Genomic DNA, 17,985 nt, shown 5'->3' with positions numbered 1-17,985 from the left:
GAATTGCCAGTTACAGAAATCCTACTTTAGTTTAGTTTGATAATTGGAAAGATACTTATTCCAGGTCAGGTCATTCTGAAATAAGATTCATATCTAAGTTTTCTCATTAATATAGCACTCTCCTGGCTATTAGCAATGTTGGCCTGTAGCTTAAAAGAGCAATATGTGAGTCGTTCTATCTCAAGATTTTATTTGCAATCCTTACTGCCCTCTTTGCCTCTCTGCTTGTTTGAAGGAAAAAATGGATTAGCGGTGATGTGGTAGAAATTCTGCTGCTTTAAATTGAGCTGTATTGTCTATTACATAGACTGTGATACAACCGTTCATTATTAGGCCTTCTAATTCACTCAGTGGTTAGCAAAGCACTTTCTGGTCATCTCTGGTATTTTGTAAGCTTCAAGTTCTGGATCTCCATGAGTAACAGTTTGGATTTGATGAAATGTATTTTCTGTACTCTACCTAATCCATATCTGTTTGCATTCTCTGCTAACCACTGGGGGGCCTGTTGGCACTGTAAAATTTTAATATATCTCTTTGTAAAGGCAGCCTCCTTAACTGGACCCCCAAACCAGGATGTAGTGGATTTCAGTAGCAGGTCTAGTGGTTGTACTTCTGTTGAGGTGTCTTGCAAATATCAACCTAGATAAATGATAGAATAGATGTTATCTGTTATGTAGTGTAGTTTCACCCTGGGCCAACAGGGGGATACTGTATATAGTTTTCACTCAGGTCTGTAGATAGTTTTCACTCAGGTCCGCGTCTGTTATTTTAGGCGGGAACTCTGGGCCGTTGTGGTTACAATGTTGACAGCCGGCTGCCTATAAATACAGGCCGGCTGAGCTGTTCGCAGTCAGTTCTATTCCAGCTTACCATAATAAAGAGCTACTTGAAGATACCGCTCAAACGTGCCTGACGTGAACTGCGGTCCGTTGTCAGAGACAAGGACATCAGGACACCCATGCGTTGCAAACAGGCCTCGCAGCACCCGGATGACAGCTTCGGGAGTGGTGGAGGGCATCAGGGCGACCTCCAGCCATTTGGAATAGGCGTCCACCACTACCATAAAGGTCCGGCCGTGAAAGGGGCCAGCCAGATCGATGTGCACCCTCGACCAGGGTGTCTTTGGCGTCTCCCAGGTGTGTCCCTTAGCTGCCGGTGGTGCAGGCCTCGACTCCTGGCACGCTTGACAGGCGGACACCCAGGCAGTGATGGCATCGTCCATATTAGGCCACCAGACGTAACACCGAGCCAACGCCTTCATTTTGACAATTCCCGGGTGGCCAACGTGCAGAGCCTCCAGGACGCGCTGACGGAGTCCCTGGGGAATCACGACGCGGTCTCCCCACAGCAGGCAGCCGCGATGAGCTGAGAGTTCATGTTGTCTGGTTGCGAAGGGCTGGAACTCCGATGCAACAGGCCCTTGTGGCCACCCCCTCCACACCCAGTTGAGCACCCGGCTGATGGTGCGATCCTGGGCAGATGCGGAGGCCACAGTGGCAGCCGATACAGGCGCTGCCGGAAGATCCTCAATCAGAAGGAGCGATGAAGCTGGAGCCGGGTCTTCCACAAATGCTGGAAGAGGGCAACGGCTGAGGGCGTCGGCATGGCCCATCGATTTCCCCGGGCGATGGATGAGCCGGTAGTGGTAGGCAGCCAGGAAAACAGTCCATCGCAGCATGCGTGGTGAGAGGACCGGTGGAGTTGGACGATCACCGGCGAGGAGGCCCAGGAGTGGCTTGTGGTCAGTGATGAGGTCAAAAGTCCTGCCATAGAGGTATTCATGGAACCTCTTCACTCCAGCCACAAGCCACTCGCCTCACCTTTTGGCATCGGTGCTGTCGTTAGTCACCGTTTTCCAGATGGAAGAGAAGCACCGCTCGCCTACTTTTCCAGGACACTATCTCCGACGGAACGGAATTACAGCCAGCTCGACAAGGAGGCATTAGCACTTGTGGCTGGAGTGAAGAGGTTCCATGAATACCTCTATGGCAGGACTTTTGACCTCATCACTGACCACAAGCCACTCCTGGGCCTCCTCGCCGGTGATCGTCCAACTCCACCGGTCCTCTCACCACGCATGCTGCGATGGACTGTTTTCCTGGCTGCCTACCACTACCGGCTCATCCATCGCCCGGGGAAATCGATGGGCCATGCCGACGCCCTCAGCCGTTGCCCTCTTCCAGCATTTGTGGAAGACCCGGCTCCAGCTTCATCGCTCCTTCTGATTGAGGATCTTCCGGCAGCGCCTGTATCGGCTGCCACTGTGGCCTCCGCATCTGCCCAGGATCGCACCATCAGCCGGGTGCTCAACTGGGTGTGGAGGGGGTGGCCACAAGGGCCTGTTGCATCGGAGTTCCAGCCCTTCGCAACCAGACAACATGAACTCTCAGCTCATCGCGGCTGCCTGCTGTGGGGAGACCGCGTCGTGATTCCCCAGGGACTCCGTCAGCGCGTCCTGGAGGCTCTGCACGTTGGCCACCCGGGAATTGTCAAAATGAAGGCGTTGGCTCGGTGTTACGTCTGGTGGCCTAATATGGACGATGCCATCACTGCCTGGGTGTCCGCCTGTCAAGCGTGCCAGGAGTCGAGGCCTGCACCACTGGCAGCTAAGGGACACACCTGGGAGACGCCAAAGACACCCTGGTCGAGGGTGCACATCGATCTGGCTGGCCCCTTTCACGGCCGGACCTTTATGGTAGTGGTGGACGCCTATTCCAAATGGCTGGAGGTCGCCCTGATGCCCTCCACCACTACCGAAGCTGTCATCCGGGTGCTGCGAGGCCTGTTTGCAACGCATGGGTGTCCTGATGTCCTTGTCTCTGACAACGGACCGCAGTTCACGTCAGGCACGTTTGAGCGGTATCTTTTGGGACTGGGCATCCGCCATGCCCTAACAGCACCCTTTCATCCATCCAGCAACGGGCAAGCGGAAAGAATGGTGCGCTCGACAAAAGAGGCACTGGCGCGCTTGGACCGGGGAGACTGGCATGAGCGGGTCGCCGAATACTTGTTCGTGCAACACATCACCCCTCATGCGGCCACAGGGAGGAGTCCTGCTGAACTGCTTATGGGCCGCCGCCTCAGGTCACCGCTCGACCGGCTACACCCAGACTTTGCCGTGGCTGAACCCCCAGGCTGTGCCAACGCACCACGGTCATTTGTCCCAGGAAACCAGGTCTTTGCCCGGAACTATGTGGGGGACATCCCTTGGGTGCCAGCCACAGTAGTGGGAGTCACTGGACCTCGCTCGTACCAGGTGGCACTCGAAGACGGACGCTTGTGGCGACGGCACATAGACCAGCTTAGGCGCAGGGTTGGGGACTTGGACACTACCGAGGTGCCCCCAACTGCGCTTGCGGCTCCAGAAGAGACACGTACAGATGGCGAGGCCCCACCTACACCTCCCTCGCAAGCTGCCAGCGTGGAGCCGAACCAAGCCGTTTCAGAACAGACTCAGACCACTCCACTTGCGGAGGCTCCACCCACAGCAGCGGATCCAGGGGAGTTGGTTCCAACGCCACCTAGGGTCGCACCACAGCCTCAGCGAGAACTGTGTGGCCCTCCGGACTTGGCTACCAGTCCCCGGCGGTCTGGCAGAGTTTCCAAGCGCCCAACTTATTTAAAGGACTATGTTGTTGGACAGGTATCACTGTTGGTCTAAGTATGGGAAATGTAACCGATATGCTTTTGTGCTTAATTGAACCATTACGCGTAGTGCTGTATATAAGGAAACCATTACGATTGTAACTAACGCCTTATCTCGGTGGGGAGGGGTGTTATGTAGTGTAGTTTCACCCTGGGCCAACAGGGGGATACTGTATATAGTTTTCACTCAGGTCTGTAGATAGTTTTCACTCAGGTCCGCGTCTGTTATTTTAGGCGGGAACTCTGGGCCGTTGTGGTTACAATGTTGACAGCCGGCTGCCTATAAATACAGGCCGGCTGAGCTGTTCGCAGTCAGTTCTATTCCAGCTTACCATAATAAAGAGCTACTTGAAGAAATCGCTGTGCCGGCTGCTATGTCAACCCACGACCTAACATTATCCACACAGGTATATCTATCCTGCAGACCAATATTGGTTTGATTCCTCATTATTTATAAAAATAATCAAAGAAATTATAGTTTGCTGAGGTGCTGAGAATACTGGGTTAGCTTTCTCTTACAGAACTATAATTCCCAGAGTGTCCCGTGTGTGTTGGAAGGAATAACAGTGAAATCTACTGAAATTTATGGTGTAGATATGCCCTTCGTTTATGCAGCACATGGTAAGGATTACATTATTACCAAGTGGATTTTGGAGAACAGATGGCCAGCCTGATCCTCAAAATACTTTGCAGTGTCCAGCCTCATTGAAACAAATGGTGCTTGCACCCAGCAGAGCACACAAACCAATATCGTTAAAATGACACATTCAACGCCTCATCTGCGCTTAGCCCACATAAACTTGACACTTCCCTGTCAGTCAGCCAAATGATGACCTCGTATGCATATAGGCTCCTGGTCTCCAAAGGGAGCAATTAATGCAAGGCACAAGGTTCTCCAGATGTGACGGAATTGTTTGTTCCCATGGGCTGTGGCATCACAACATTCTATTGCTTTTACATGCCTAAATATGAATTAAGCTTTAAAGTAGCCTCCAAGCCAAAATAAAAACAGGATTGCTTTTAGTTTTGCAGAAGGATATTTTGTCCAATCTAGTACATAACAGACACTGCCATATTAACAGATACATTCTATGTACTCATGCAGCCTGATCCTATGTGTGTTTACTCAGAAGCCTATGCCACTAATTTCAGCGTGGCTTACTCTCAAGTAAGTGTGCACAGCATTGCAGCCTTAGTTATTTTTAGTCCTATACTAACAAACATGAGGGTACTTTAATTCTGTTTACCTTTTGTCTTCTTCTTTCCCCAATAGCAGGTGTTAACAGAGCTTAATGTATACACGCTTAATGTATGGCCGCAACACTGTTGTGCAATTTGCTCCCTAGAGAAGCCCACTTGACCACTTCTTTGCTGACCTTTAACTTGACTTTTTAAAACAGGCTTTTAAATTTCATCCTATTTCTGACTCCATTTTGTGGCTGTATGCTGTCTTGTATTACGGTATTAATTTATGTTAAATTGCATTTTTAAATCATATTTATTTTTGATTTTTTAAAAATTGCAAAAGTACAAGTATATACAATGTGTAACAAAAATTCCCATCTCTTCCCTCTCTCCAAAATATTCCATGTGCATATATTTAGCTCCAAAAAAAGGTAAGTAACAGTGAAGTCCATGTGCTGAATTTTGGATAGTTTGTTGTTGAGTATTGTTGTCTGTTCTTATCTTAACATTTATTTCCAGAGAGAGACCTGAATTGCTGGTGGTTTAATAATTGTACTCTCTCTTCTAATGTACTGAAGTAACATATACCAAGTTTCCTCAAAATCATCTTTGGTTCTCATGGTAAGTTGCATTTTAACTGTTGCTGTAAGGGCCGTTTCAGTTGAAAGCTTAGGATGTAAGTGTGTTGCACAAGCAGTGAGAGCCAGTATAGTGTGCTGATTAAAAGTACAGTGGTACCTCTAGATGCGAACGGGATCTGTTCCAGAGCCCCGTTCGCATCTAGAAGCAAACGTAACCAGCGACGGTATGTCTGTGCGCGTCGCTTTTTGCCGCTTGTGCGCATGTGCGTGATGTCATTTTGAGCGTCTGCGCATGCGGCGAAACCCAGAAGTAACGCACTCCGTTACTTCCGGGTTGCCGTGGAGCGCAACTTGAACGCGCTCATCCCGAAGCACATTCAACCCGAGGTATGACTGTACTTACACTAGTGAGAACAGGACAAACCCTGCTTTGCCACAGAGTTTACTGTCATGGTCTATTGGAGAAAGCATAAATAGTGCCAGGACAGTTGTTAGAAGGTTGTCCATGTCAGGCAACTGTCCTCCCACAAGTAGCACCTACACTTTGCAACTTCCTGCCTATTAACATCTGGCAGGCACCTTCACTGCATTTTTTTGGCCCTCACTTAAAACATTGTTATGTAGGCAAGCGTGTCCAGACATGTAGAAGTTACATGTGTTTTCTCTCTTTTTAGCTAATGCTGATTTGAATATTTTTAACTGCTTTTTATCAAGAATTTTAATCCTTTATTTTTATAAACCTCTTAAAAGGTATTCTTGCAATCCAATGGTATATAAATTTTGCTAAATAAATAATCTTGTCAATACCTAGCAATGCCCTTGAACATTGCCTTGAGTTCATGGGTGGGGGGGAAGAGAACAGGACAAAATTTTAATAAAATACTGATGATTGATAATACATTGACTTTTCCACCAATATAAGTTGGAGAAAAGCCTATCATAACCACCCCCCTACTGGGCAGGAACTCATCAGACTTAAACATAGGGAACAGCTTTAGCCTATCCATTCCGAAGATTCTCTCCACTCCCTGCCCCCCCCCCATAGTGGTTATTCCCTGAGCCCAGCTGATGAAAGACACAGATGTGCTTACAGAGAAGCAGCTCTTGCCGCCTCCCTTTTTCCCCAGAGCCCTTCTCAGCCAGCTTGATATCTAAGTGGAAAGGAAGAAAATAGGCTGTCAAGTGAGGTTGCCACCCAAATGATTTTCTGAATTGATTAGCTCCTCTCTCTTTTTGCAACCCCCGCCCCAATCACAGATCCCGAGGCTTGCAAGCAGAGATCCTTGCAGATCTTACAGGCTAAGTAATGACATGGGGTAAGAGAACTCTAGGGAAAACCTAGATGGAACCTTATAGAAAATGAGACAAAGGAAAAGGCAAAGCAGGGAGGGGGAACAACCCAAAAGGGGCACTAAATAACTGCCAGAAAGGAGCACAGATTGTAACAGTCGGAGACCACCTTGGGGCTGCAGCTGGTTTTGTCTCTCTGACTTAAAGGAGAGGCAAGGCAAGCATGCTGGGAAAAGACTGTAGACTGAAGAGTTAATTAATAAGGGATGGACAAGCAGGCAGAGAAAAGGGAGGCTTAAATCCTCAACTTTTCTGTGGACCAAGCGTCCGAATAAAAGATATGCTAAGCAGGAGCCTGCTACTGAAGCTAGTTATGGTCAGCAGTTATTGTGCTACGGCTTGTGCACAGAGCTGATGCAAAATGCCATTTGGAATGGGGAAAAGAAAATCAGCAAATACCAGATACTGAAAGACCCAACTTTCAGAAGACCAGCTTGCATAATATTGCCAGGTCTCTTTGGGCCATAAAATGAAAGCTCTGTAGTGTTTTCTAATTATTATTACTAAGAGCATGTGTGTACAGATTTCATTACAGACATTGCAACTATTTGGCCAATTTGTGTTTCTACAAGTTTCGCACACTGCCCAACATATCACTCTTCTATGTTCATAGGCAGTATGCAATGAATACTAGTTGCAGTGAGTTGGGTTGGGTTTAGAGAGCGCTGCTGCCTTATGTCCTGTTTGTGGGCTTCCCAAAGGCATGTAGGAAACAGGGTGTTGGATTAGATGGGTCCTTGCTCCAACCTGCCAGGGTTCAACTGATGGCAGGCAGTGCACAGAGTATCTTTTCTAAATAGCCTGTGAAATTGGAGTCTAAAAGTAGGTGGGATTCTTCTTCAATATCCAATGGACCCATATGGTACTTGCATGTTTGTCCCTGAGAAGCAAATAATAGCTTCAGGGGTGGGGGATTTAGAGAAGAAAAACAGCATTTGAAAAAGGGTTAATCACTTCCCCCTCAGCCTCATGACCCCAACCCGATTTGCTCCCTGGTCTCTGCGGCTGCTTTTAAGCTTTTAGAAAAGTGCGGGAGATCTGATTATGGATCTCCTGCCATCTCATCTAGTTGTCCTCTTGCTGATTGCTTGTATGAGTTTTACTTAATTTTTTTTATTTAAGTCTGAATAAAATTTGCACCTGTGTTTGTTTTAAGATGCAAATATGTATTGCTGCAGGGATTAGCATATAAAAGTCATTTACCCTCCTGTGTTTCAGTAAGATAGCTCTGAGGAATCTGAAGCCCTCCATTATTCCCAGCCAGCAAGGCCAGTGGTCAGTGATGATGATGATTAACATTTCTATACTGCCCTTCATCTGAAGATCACAGGGTGGTTTACAACATAAAACACAAAAATGCATATCATAATAAAAAACAAAAACAGTCCATCCCCCCCCCCCCCCCGGAGTTTAAAAGGCCATAGATTGTTTAATTAGCCAAAGACCTGTGAGAAGAGGATTGTTTTTGCCTGGCACCTAAAGGCGCCAGGTGACCCTCCTTGGGGAGGGTATTCCACAAGCGAGGAGCCACTGCAGAAAAGGCCCTTTCTTGTGTTGCCAACCTCTTATAGAGGAAGTACATGAAGAAGGGTCCAGGTTGGTTCATATGGGGAAAGTGATGATGGCTGTTGTAGTCAGACAAGATCTGGAGGGTCACAAGTTAGCCATCCCTAAGTATAAGATAAGGGGATTGTCTATTTAACTTCACTAGGAAGTCCTATTTAATTGTACCCTACACCCATACCCCAAAACAATTAGGAGTAAGCAAGGCCTCTCAAACACCAGCCTTTGGCAGAATGTACTATATTAATTCCACAGTTATTCAAGTCAGTTGACTAGGATGGCACTCCTAGGATGCTACCTAATAATCACTAACCATTACCTGCTGAATAACGGTCATCTCCTTTCTGCAGTATGATTAACTTCAAGATTAATGTAATGAGGAATAAATGCTTTTTAAATTGGTTCTAAATTGCATGGATTATGAGTTCATTATGCCTCAAATCTAAAAAACTCTCACTTCCTTCATCTTCTTTTCAAATTTCAGCCATCCGTTTTGCATATCTGAGTATTATAGGAACATCACTGTATGTTAACCTGGAAGCAGCTTGTCCTTCTGGAATTAAGACATTTTTAAAATTCAAAATACATGATACAACTTTGTGTTTCATGTATAGGCCAATTTGTGATTTTAAAAAACATATAAAATAAAAAGGAGGGAGTCTAGTTACATGAAAAAAACACCCAACTACCTTATAATCTCTACCCCAATACACTTGCAAAAAAAAAAGGGGGGGGAGAAATGTCTTACAACTTCTGACTCCATATGTAGCACTTTCTCTATTTACCCCCCCCCATCAATGCAATGCTCAGTCATTAGTAACTGAAGCTATAGTCTTTCAAAGGAGGCAGCCAGACTTTAAACTTTATTATGAATCAGCAGCTTTTTGCTGGTTGAAAGAATGGCTGCTTCTGGAAAACGCAGACATTTTGGACTTAGAAGGTTTTAACAATGTATTTGGGTGGCATGCATACTTGTGGTATGATAAGGTCAAAGCACATAAAGCATTTAAAAACCATATTGTCAGGAAAGCATTGTTTAATGTTTGGATAAGATATAAGGATATACTTGAAAATAAAACTCCAAGATGGCTGTCACTGATGGAAGCGAAGGCTCTGAAAAAGCTCAATATGGAGGCCAAATGGCCGAAATATTGGGAAATTCTGGAACAAGAGGGAGACAAATTGAAATTGCAGAGTTTTGAAAAATTAAAAAACAAAGTGCGAGATTGGCTTCATTATTATCAAATAATGGAGGCATACAATTTGGACAAAAAAATTGGATTCCAGGTGGAAAAATCAAAATTGGAAACAGAACTGTTAGATCCCAAAACTAAGATTTTGTCAAGGATGTATAACTTGCTGTTGAAATGGAATACTCAGGATGAAACTGTGAAATCTGCTATGATTAAATGGGCACAAGATGTTGGACATAACATTATGATGGCTGACTGGGAACAGTTATGGACCACAGGTATGAAGTTTACGGCATGTAATGCTTTAAGAGAGAATATTATGAAAATGATATACAGGTGGTACATGACACCAGTCAAGCTTGCAAAAATCTATCACTTGCCCGATAATAAATGTTGGAAATGTAAAGAAACTGAAGGTACATTCTTTCACCTTTGGTGGACGTGCCCAAGGATTAAGGCTTTCTGCGAGATGATATATAATGAAATGAAAAAGGTATTTAAATATACCTTCCTGAAGAAACCAGAGGCCTTTCTCCTGGGCATAGTCGGCCAATTGGTGCCAAAGAAGGATAGAACTTTCTTTATAATAATAATAATAATATCTTTATGTATGCTACAACAGCAGCAAGAATACTTATTGCAAAGTACTGGAAGACACAAGACCTACCCACCTTGGAAGAATGGCAGATGAAGGTGATGGACTATATGGAATTGGCGGAAATGACTGGCAGAATCCGAGACCAGGGAGAAGAGTCGGTGGAAGAAGACTGGAAAAAGTTTAAAGACTATTTACAGAAATATTGCAAAATTAATGAATGTTAGAATGATGTTGGATAGAAATTAAGTGGTTTTTAGCTGTAATACTATAAGGGAATATGAAAAATGGATTATTAATAGGTAAAAATTTAATGTTACAATATTTTAAGATTAAAGACTAGGATAAACAAAGAGGGGAAGGATTTGCTGAACTAACAAACTGAATTGGAATACAAAAGAGAGAGGCGAGAGGAGGTCCGGGAAATAAGCAAATGAAAGATAAGTAACGGAAAGATTGAGTTGTTTTTAACTACTTTTATTTTGTATTTTTCTTTTTTCTTTTTTCATTTTGTAATATTTTGAAAATTTTAATAAATATATTAAAAAAAAAAAAAAGGAGGCAGCAAGCCTATGCTGGGAACTTATGGGCCATGCATGCCAGTTGGGGTAACATAACAGTAACACCCTTGCAGTGTTACAGGTATTCTTGTACATTACTATATCAAGTTGGCAACTTTAATTTCAGAAAAAATATTCATTATGGTGATGAAGTGTGTGATGATATTTCACTACAGGGATAGCATCACTTGTGGCACAGTCTTTCCAGCTATTCTTTGTGAAGTCACTGCTAAGGTTTCATGTTACAGTGGTACCTTGGGTTACATATGCTTCAGGTTACAGACTCTGCTAACCCAGTTACAGATAGGTAGCCGTGTTGGTCTGCCATAGTCAAAATAAAAAAAATCCTTCCAGTAGCACCTTTAAGACCAACTAAGTTAGTTCTTGGTATGAGCTTTCGTGTGCAAGCACACTTCTTCAGATACACTGAAACAGAAGTTGCCAGATCCTTCTATATAGTGAGAAGGTGGGGAGGGGTATTACTCAGAAGGGTGGTGGGAATGGGAGATTGGCAGATAGCTGAGATGAGCCTGCTGACGACTCTTAACGACTGTAATAGGTCTTACAGGAAAAGGCAAGGGGTGAGAAGGTGAGAAATGGCTTAGTCATGTATAATGGGATAAGAATCCAATGTCTTTGTTCAAACCAGGTCTCTCCATGGTTTTAAGTTTGGTAATGAGTTGCAATTCAGCAGCTTCTCTTTCCAGTCTATTTCTGAAATTCCTTTGTAGTAAAACAGCTACTTTGAGATCCTATTACAGTCGTTAAGAGTCGTCAGCAGGCTCATCTCAGCTATCTGCCAATCTCCCATTCCCACCACCCTTCTGAGTAATACCCCTCCCCACCTTCTCACTATATAGAAGGATCTGGCAACTTCTGTTTCAGTGTATCTGAAGAAGTGTGCTTGCACACGAAAGCTCATACCAAGAACTAACTTAGTTGGTCTTAAAGGTGCTACTGGAAGGATTTTTTTTATTCTGCTAACCCAGAAATAGTACCTTGGGTTAAGAACTTTGCTTCAGGATGAGAACAGAAATCGTGCGGCGGTGGCGGAGCAGCAGCGGGAGGCCCAATTAGCTAAAGTGGTGCTTCAGGTTAAGAACAGTTTCAGGTTAAGAACAGACCTCCGGAACGTATTAAGTACGTAACCAGAGGTACCACTGTATATAATTCTTTGCTTGTGATGATACAAACCCGCCTTCTGAAGTTATATGGGTGGCAACCAGACAGGCCCTTTTCTATAGTGACACCATTTCTCTGGAACATAGTCTTGGTGCCTATGCTAACATTTAGGTACCGGGTAAAAAACTTGTTTTCTTGAATTTTTATTTAATTTAGATTATTTCTGGGTTTTTCATACTGTTTTTAGAGTTTTGTGTATTTCCTGTTTTAGTATTATTTTGATTTTAAAATAGCATGCCACCTAGAGCATTTTAAATGGAGAAAGTACGTATTTTAAATAACTTAGGCACATCGGTTTTCTTGAGCCTGATGGATTTCCTTCTAGAAAGAAATTTTGGCATAACTTTCCATTCTTGAATATCCACCCAGGTAACGTTATGCATTAATACCTATTAAGTAGCATTTTTTGAAACTGTATCTGTTTCTGAATATGGCAATCAGACTGCCATATTTATCAATACACACCGATAAGCATATTTAATTTGTATTTTAAGATCTACATTGTCTTCCAATTTGTTTTGCAAAATAATTCAAGGTGCTAGTTTGACCTATCAAGTAATAAATTAGCAATGGGAAACCTATGGTTTTCCAGATGTTGCAGCACTAGTTTCTATCAGCCCTGATTACTGGAAATGCAGGATAGGGCTGATGTCAGCCCTATAACACCTGGAAACCTACCCTTGTCCCAGTCTGAGACAACAGTATCTGGAAGACTGTCTTCATCCACACAAACCTGCCCAACAGCCAAGATCAGGCATAGGCAAACTCGGCCCTCCAGATGTTTTGGGACTATAACTCCCATCATCCCTGACCACTGGTCCTATTAGCTAGGGAGGATGGGAGTTGTAGTCTTAAAACATCTGGAGGGCCGAGTTTGCCTATGCCTGTGGCCAATGTCTTAATCTGAGGCTCTTCTCCCACCATGACTGGGGTCTTTTCTCTGCATGCACCATATTTATGGAACATTGGCTTCAGGGACGCTCACCAGGTTCCATTTGTTATATTTTTGGCAGTTTGCTCTCTTTACTTGAGCTTTTGGTGAGTAAGGATTTGGTTTTTGATTGTACGTACTTATTTACAATTTATTTGAATTGCTTGTGGTTTCTTCTTCTGGTTAATTGCATTGCTGTTTTAATTATTTTATCTGTTAATTGTACTCAGGGTACAAAATGCAGCTTCTGTTGGGACAAAATTTGGATTGCATGGGCACTTTTTTTTTATTGTACTGTTGCACAGAGTAGCAGATACATGGGATGAGAAGAAAGGAGATGCTAAAAGCTAGCCAAGAATGGTGAGAGAGATTATGTGTGTTGCTCTGAGAGTAATGCTGCAGGGAGAAAACGAAGGAAAACACAGTCTGGATGAAAGAGAACAGAAAAATCACAACGACACCACTCTACCCTACAGAGAAGAATACAACTGTGCTCTCTACACAGAATCAAGTACAGATATTTAGGGTCATTTAATTACTTTCAACAGAAGGTGTGGCGATTTTTAAAAATGCACCCTACAAAGGCAATAGAATTCACTATGTGACCCGCAGACTGCACTGCAAATAACACTGCCATAGATGACCAGGGTATTAATTTTAGTTCTCATGAATTGGAATACAGCATGTACACAAAAGAAAGACACCCTACTGTTAACGCTGTAGTTATGGTGGAGCATGAAGGCTGTCATCTATCGAGTCATTGCCTGCAACTATCTCGCGTTTTCCTTTGAGGCCTCCTGTCTGAGTATTTAGACAGGAGGCCTCAAACCCTGTTTATGTGACTTAATAAGATCATAGCAAATTGGTACCTCAAGTTGCTGCACCAGACTGTTCTGCCTCCCAGAGGGGCTTGAGGAAACAATACTAATTTGCATTTATTTCTGTGTTGAAATATATTCAGATACACTGTATCAGGACTGGTCACATAGTTACCAAGCTTAAACTTTGGCTATATATCTTGCCAAACTGCACAAATAATGTGGATCATTTTGAGAGGCATAGGTCGTCTCATAGGCAGGATGGTGGTCTCAGATGGTCTCATGGACACTCTTGAGAGCCTGTTTGAAGAAGACGGGGGGGGGGGGGGACGTTACTTGCTAGCCAGCTGTTCTGTCCAAACAGCTCCCTTTTCACTTCTGCTACCACTGTAAGCATCCGACAGGCTTCCCCAGCCAGTATTCCCACACTAGCTTTTAACAGTAGTTCTAAAATTGGTCACAGAAAACATCTTGGAGGCACTTTTGCAAAGTGTGAGCATATCCTGGAAGGAAGTAGACAGTGATGGTTAGGCAGGGATAGACAAGAGGAACAGCAAGAGAGATGCTGGGACAACAGGAGATCAAATAAAAAGTTAGAGATGAGTGAGGGGGGGAAGGAAAGTCGGAATAAAACTGAGGAAAGAGTCAATAGGTGTGAGCACTCTTTGCCTATGGAGGTGTGCATGTACTGTAGGTATGCGAAAGGCTAATGGAGAAACATACATGGACATGATTTATAATGAGAAAATGCCAAAATTGGGTGTGCAAGCACAGTGTCCCCATTTCCCTCATGCCCCATCTTTCCATGCACCGCAAGCATTTGTTGGTCTCCACTAGTTTATTACTACTACTCACCCACATAACACATACACATTATGGCAAGAGATAAGCCATAATTATTTTGTGGACAGAAGTACAGTAGGTTTGAATATTATTTTCATCAGATAGTTTACTTCTTTAATGCTATGCCACCACCCATTCTCGTCCCCTAGGCCAAGCTCTGATTTACGTTTTTCAGAGAAGGATTAATTACACCTTATTGCTTGTTCACATAGCAGGCTAGTATCATCTTCAAAGGACCATTACAGGGAGAAGGAAGAAGGAGACATGCCCCATAATTTAGTGGTCATTACTTTTAAATTAGAAGGTTAATTGTTAGGGCACTTCAACTTACATTCTAATACTCAATTCTGTCTGCTAACTGTAAAATAAAACATTACCTTAAATGTAACAAGAGGCTGCAACTGAAATGTATGGATTTTTATATATAAATTAACCAGTTTTGTTTTCCTGTTACTCATGTTCTTTTTCCATCAACACAAGAAACTGATAGTGTGTTCTATGAGATCAGCTCAGCTGCTGTTCTGTTGCAATGGCCAGACTCACCTAAATCTACAGTTTCTTTCCTGGAAGGATGGGTAAGAAATTAGGAGGAAGGTTAAAGAGTTGGGACAAAGGAAGGCAACATTCATTATAAATAAACTTACACCTCCAATTATATGTTTACTCAGAAGTAAATTCCAGTTATTTCAATTAGACTTACTCCCAAGAAAATAGAGATAGTATTATATGCAAATGACCAAGGCAAATATATTGTTGAGGGTTGCAGAGTTAAGGAAAGAGATTCCCATGCACCCAGATCAAACTAGCAACATGTAGCCCAACTCAGTGCCACTATTAATTGTTTGCTTGGTTAACAAGACCTGGATTTCCTGCAACTCCTTCATTACAAAGAAGACTATTCCAGGAAGAGTCTGGAGATGATTAAACAGATTAGTCACTACTCTTCCCCATGGAACCAGAGCTGGGTCCCTTTTCACCATGAATCAGACAAACACAATCCACCCAAAATCCCTCTAAGCTTCCCACTTTTAATTTATACCTACAGCTTTACTACTAATACTCACAAACCATTTTCTACATTGGAGCCTGATTTGTAGCAGTTACAAAAAGACATTTCCTAGATTTTATTTGCTACATCTGCACAAAACCTCAGCCACAGAAGCACTTCTGGTGGTTCTTTTTTATTATTAAGGTTTTTTTTATATTTTCAGTGTATAAACACAATTAGAAGCCCTTCTGTTAATACTTCTCTTTTCAAAAGGAAATAGTAAACTCAAGTGGGACCTTCAACTGAACATCATAGTGCAGAGTGCTCCTGTTGAGGTTTCTAGGCAGCCACACCCTCTTCCACAATACTCCGCTGCGTCTCTCCCATTATCCACTCCCACAACAACAGTCTGTCTTTTTTTAATAACATTTTATTGATTTTCCAAAAATAACAAAAATAAACAACAACAATGCAAAGACAAAACAAATTGACTTCTCTCTAACCCCTTCCTTGGTTCTATTATTTATCAAGATAATGCATGTCCACTGTTAAATTTGTAACATATTAAAATCACCTATTATCAATTCATAATAAAATTAGTGGTACCTCGGGTTAAGTACTTAATTCGTTCCAGAGATCTGTTCTTAACCTGAAACTGTTCTTAACCTTAAGCACCACTTTAGCTAATGGGGCCTCCTGCTGCTGCCGCGCCACCGGAACACGATTTCTGTTCTCATCCTGAAGCAAAGTTCTTAACCCGAGGTACTATTTCTGGGTTAGCAGAGTCTGTAACCTGAAATGTATGTAACCTGAGGTACCACTGTACAAGTAATCTTAAAACCCTGCTAATGTATTAACCTGTGTACATTGCTTCTGTATATATGCAATAAACATCTTCCATTCTTCCTTAAATTCATTGTCATCTCTTCCTCTTAATTTCATCATCAATTTTGCCATTTCAGCATATTCCATTAGTTTAACTTGCCAGTCTTCTTTAGTTGGGACACCACCTTCTTTCCAATATTGTGTTAATAAAGTCCGTGTGGTCGTTGTCGCATACATAAACAAATTAACCAACAACAGTCTGCGATCTTCCATGGCCACTGAGCATGCTTAGTCCTTATTGAGAGGTGCCCAGAACACTGTCTAGCCTTGTTGTGCTCTTTGTGTTTCAGTTAATAAGGCTTGGGGATGTGGACAAGGTGCTTGGTTCAGTCTGGGCGACCACCTGTGACCATGAAACTTGTCTCTCATAACTGATAAAAACTAGCAGGGGACAGACAATTGGGCTAGGGAGCTGATTAATGCTTCCTCATGATAAGGGGTGGTCCCTGCCTACTTAAAGGTGGTGGTGGTGGTGGTGGTAAGATACTGCTTTGGAAAACCTTCCCTGGATTCAGAAAATCTAATTAATTACTGATTGGTTGATAGTCTCCCCTTACTAGGGAATGTGTTTTGAGTGGATAGTTGTAGGCTAGATCCAGGCTCTTGGTTGAAACCAATTTTTCTAGATCCAGTTCAATCAAGGCCTAGGCCTAATTTTGGCATCGAAACTGCCTTGGAAACTTCTATTTTACATCTGCAGGTGTGGCAGTAGATGTGGAAGATGAGTGTCTTGTCTTAGTAAAGAACTTGATGAGAGCCAATAAACTGAAGATTAATCCAGCAACACTGAGACACTGTTACTAGCTGGTTCCCTAGACTGGATGGATGGGCTGTGGCTTACTCCCCCCGAAGTATCATGTATACAGCTTGACAGTACTTCTGGATCCAGTACTGTTGATTGAGGCTGAAGTAGCTTCAGTGGCATGGAGTGCTTTCAATCAGCTTTGACTGGTGGCTCAACTGCACCCTTGTATGGATAACCAAACTTCTGGTGCCTATGCTCCGCTGACCTCTAGGCTGGATTACTGCAATGTGTGGTACATGGGGCTGCCACTGAAAACAGATTGGAAACCTCAGCTAATGCAGAATTCTGCAGCCAGATTGTTGACCAGGGCAGGGTGGTCTGATCATGTAACACCAATTCTGGCACCATTTGCACTGACCTCCAATTAGTTTCCAGCTTCAACTCAGAGTGCTAGCTTTGACCCATAAAGCCCCACACAGTTCAGGACCCCAATACTTCAACCACCTCTCCCTATACGAAAAGACCCAAACCATGAAATTATCACCTGAGGTCTTCCCTGTGTGCCCCATTCACAAGCGGTTAGGAGGGTAGCAAAATGAATAATAGACCCTTACAGGCTTCCCTCTTGTGGAATACTCTCCCCAGGGAGGCTTATGTGGGACCATCTATTTTTAGGAGCCAGGCAATAACTTGCATTCTTACCCAGGACTTTGAGGCACGGATCTGAAGTCCTACAGAGAGGAAGTTAAAAACTAGTAACAGAGGAATACCAGTAAATGCTGCCAAAATAAATTAAAATACAGTTTGCTATTACTGTAGATAGTGCCTGGCGTGTTCTGGTTCATGGGGTCACGAAGAGTTGGACACGACTAAACAACAAGAAGTTACTGTAGATGATGAGAAATGGTATGATCACAGAAA

At 43.4% G+C, this 17,985-nt stretch overlaps 1 long non-coding RNA gene across 1 annotated transcript; it reads right to left on the bottom strand.

Moving 5' to 3' along the window:
* Positions 1-267: 267 nt before the first annotated feature.
* On the bottom strand, positions 268-17,985 carry LOC308457629. The gene is made up of 4 exons (XR_013977057.1): positions 16,301-17,985; positions 14,824-15,009; positions 6,503-6,562; positions 268-639 (listed from the first exon to the last, which is right to left on the bottom strand). It is a non-coding gene; the product is annotated as an uncharacterized lncRNA (long non-coding RNA).

This window comes from Podarcis pityusensis (genome assembly GCF_964106645.2).
Source record: "Podarcis pityusensis genome assembly, chromosome: 10".
Classification (NCBI taxonomy): Eukaryota; Metazoa; Chordata; class Lepidosauria; order Squamata; family Lacertidae; genus Podarcis; species Podarcis pityusensis.
The sequence above is the reverse complement of the archived record's forward strand: the minus strand, read 5'-3'. Positions and strand labels throughout refer to the sequence as shown.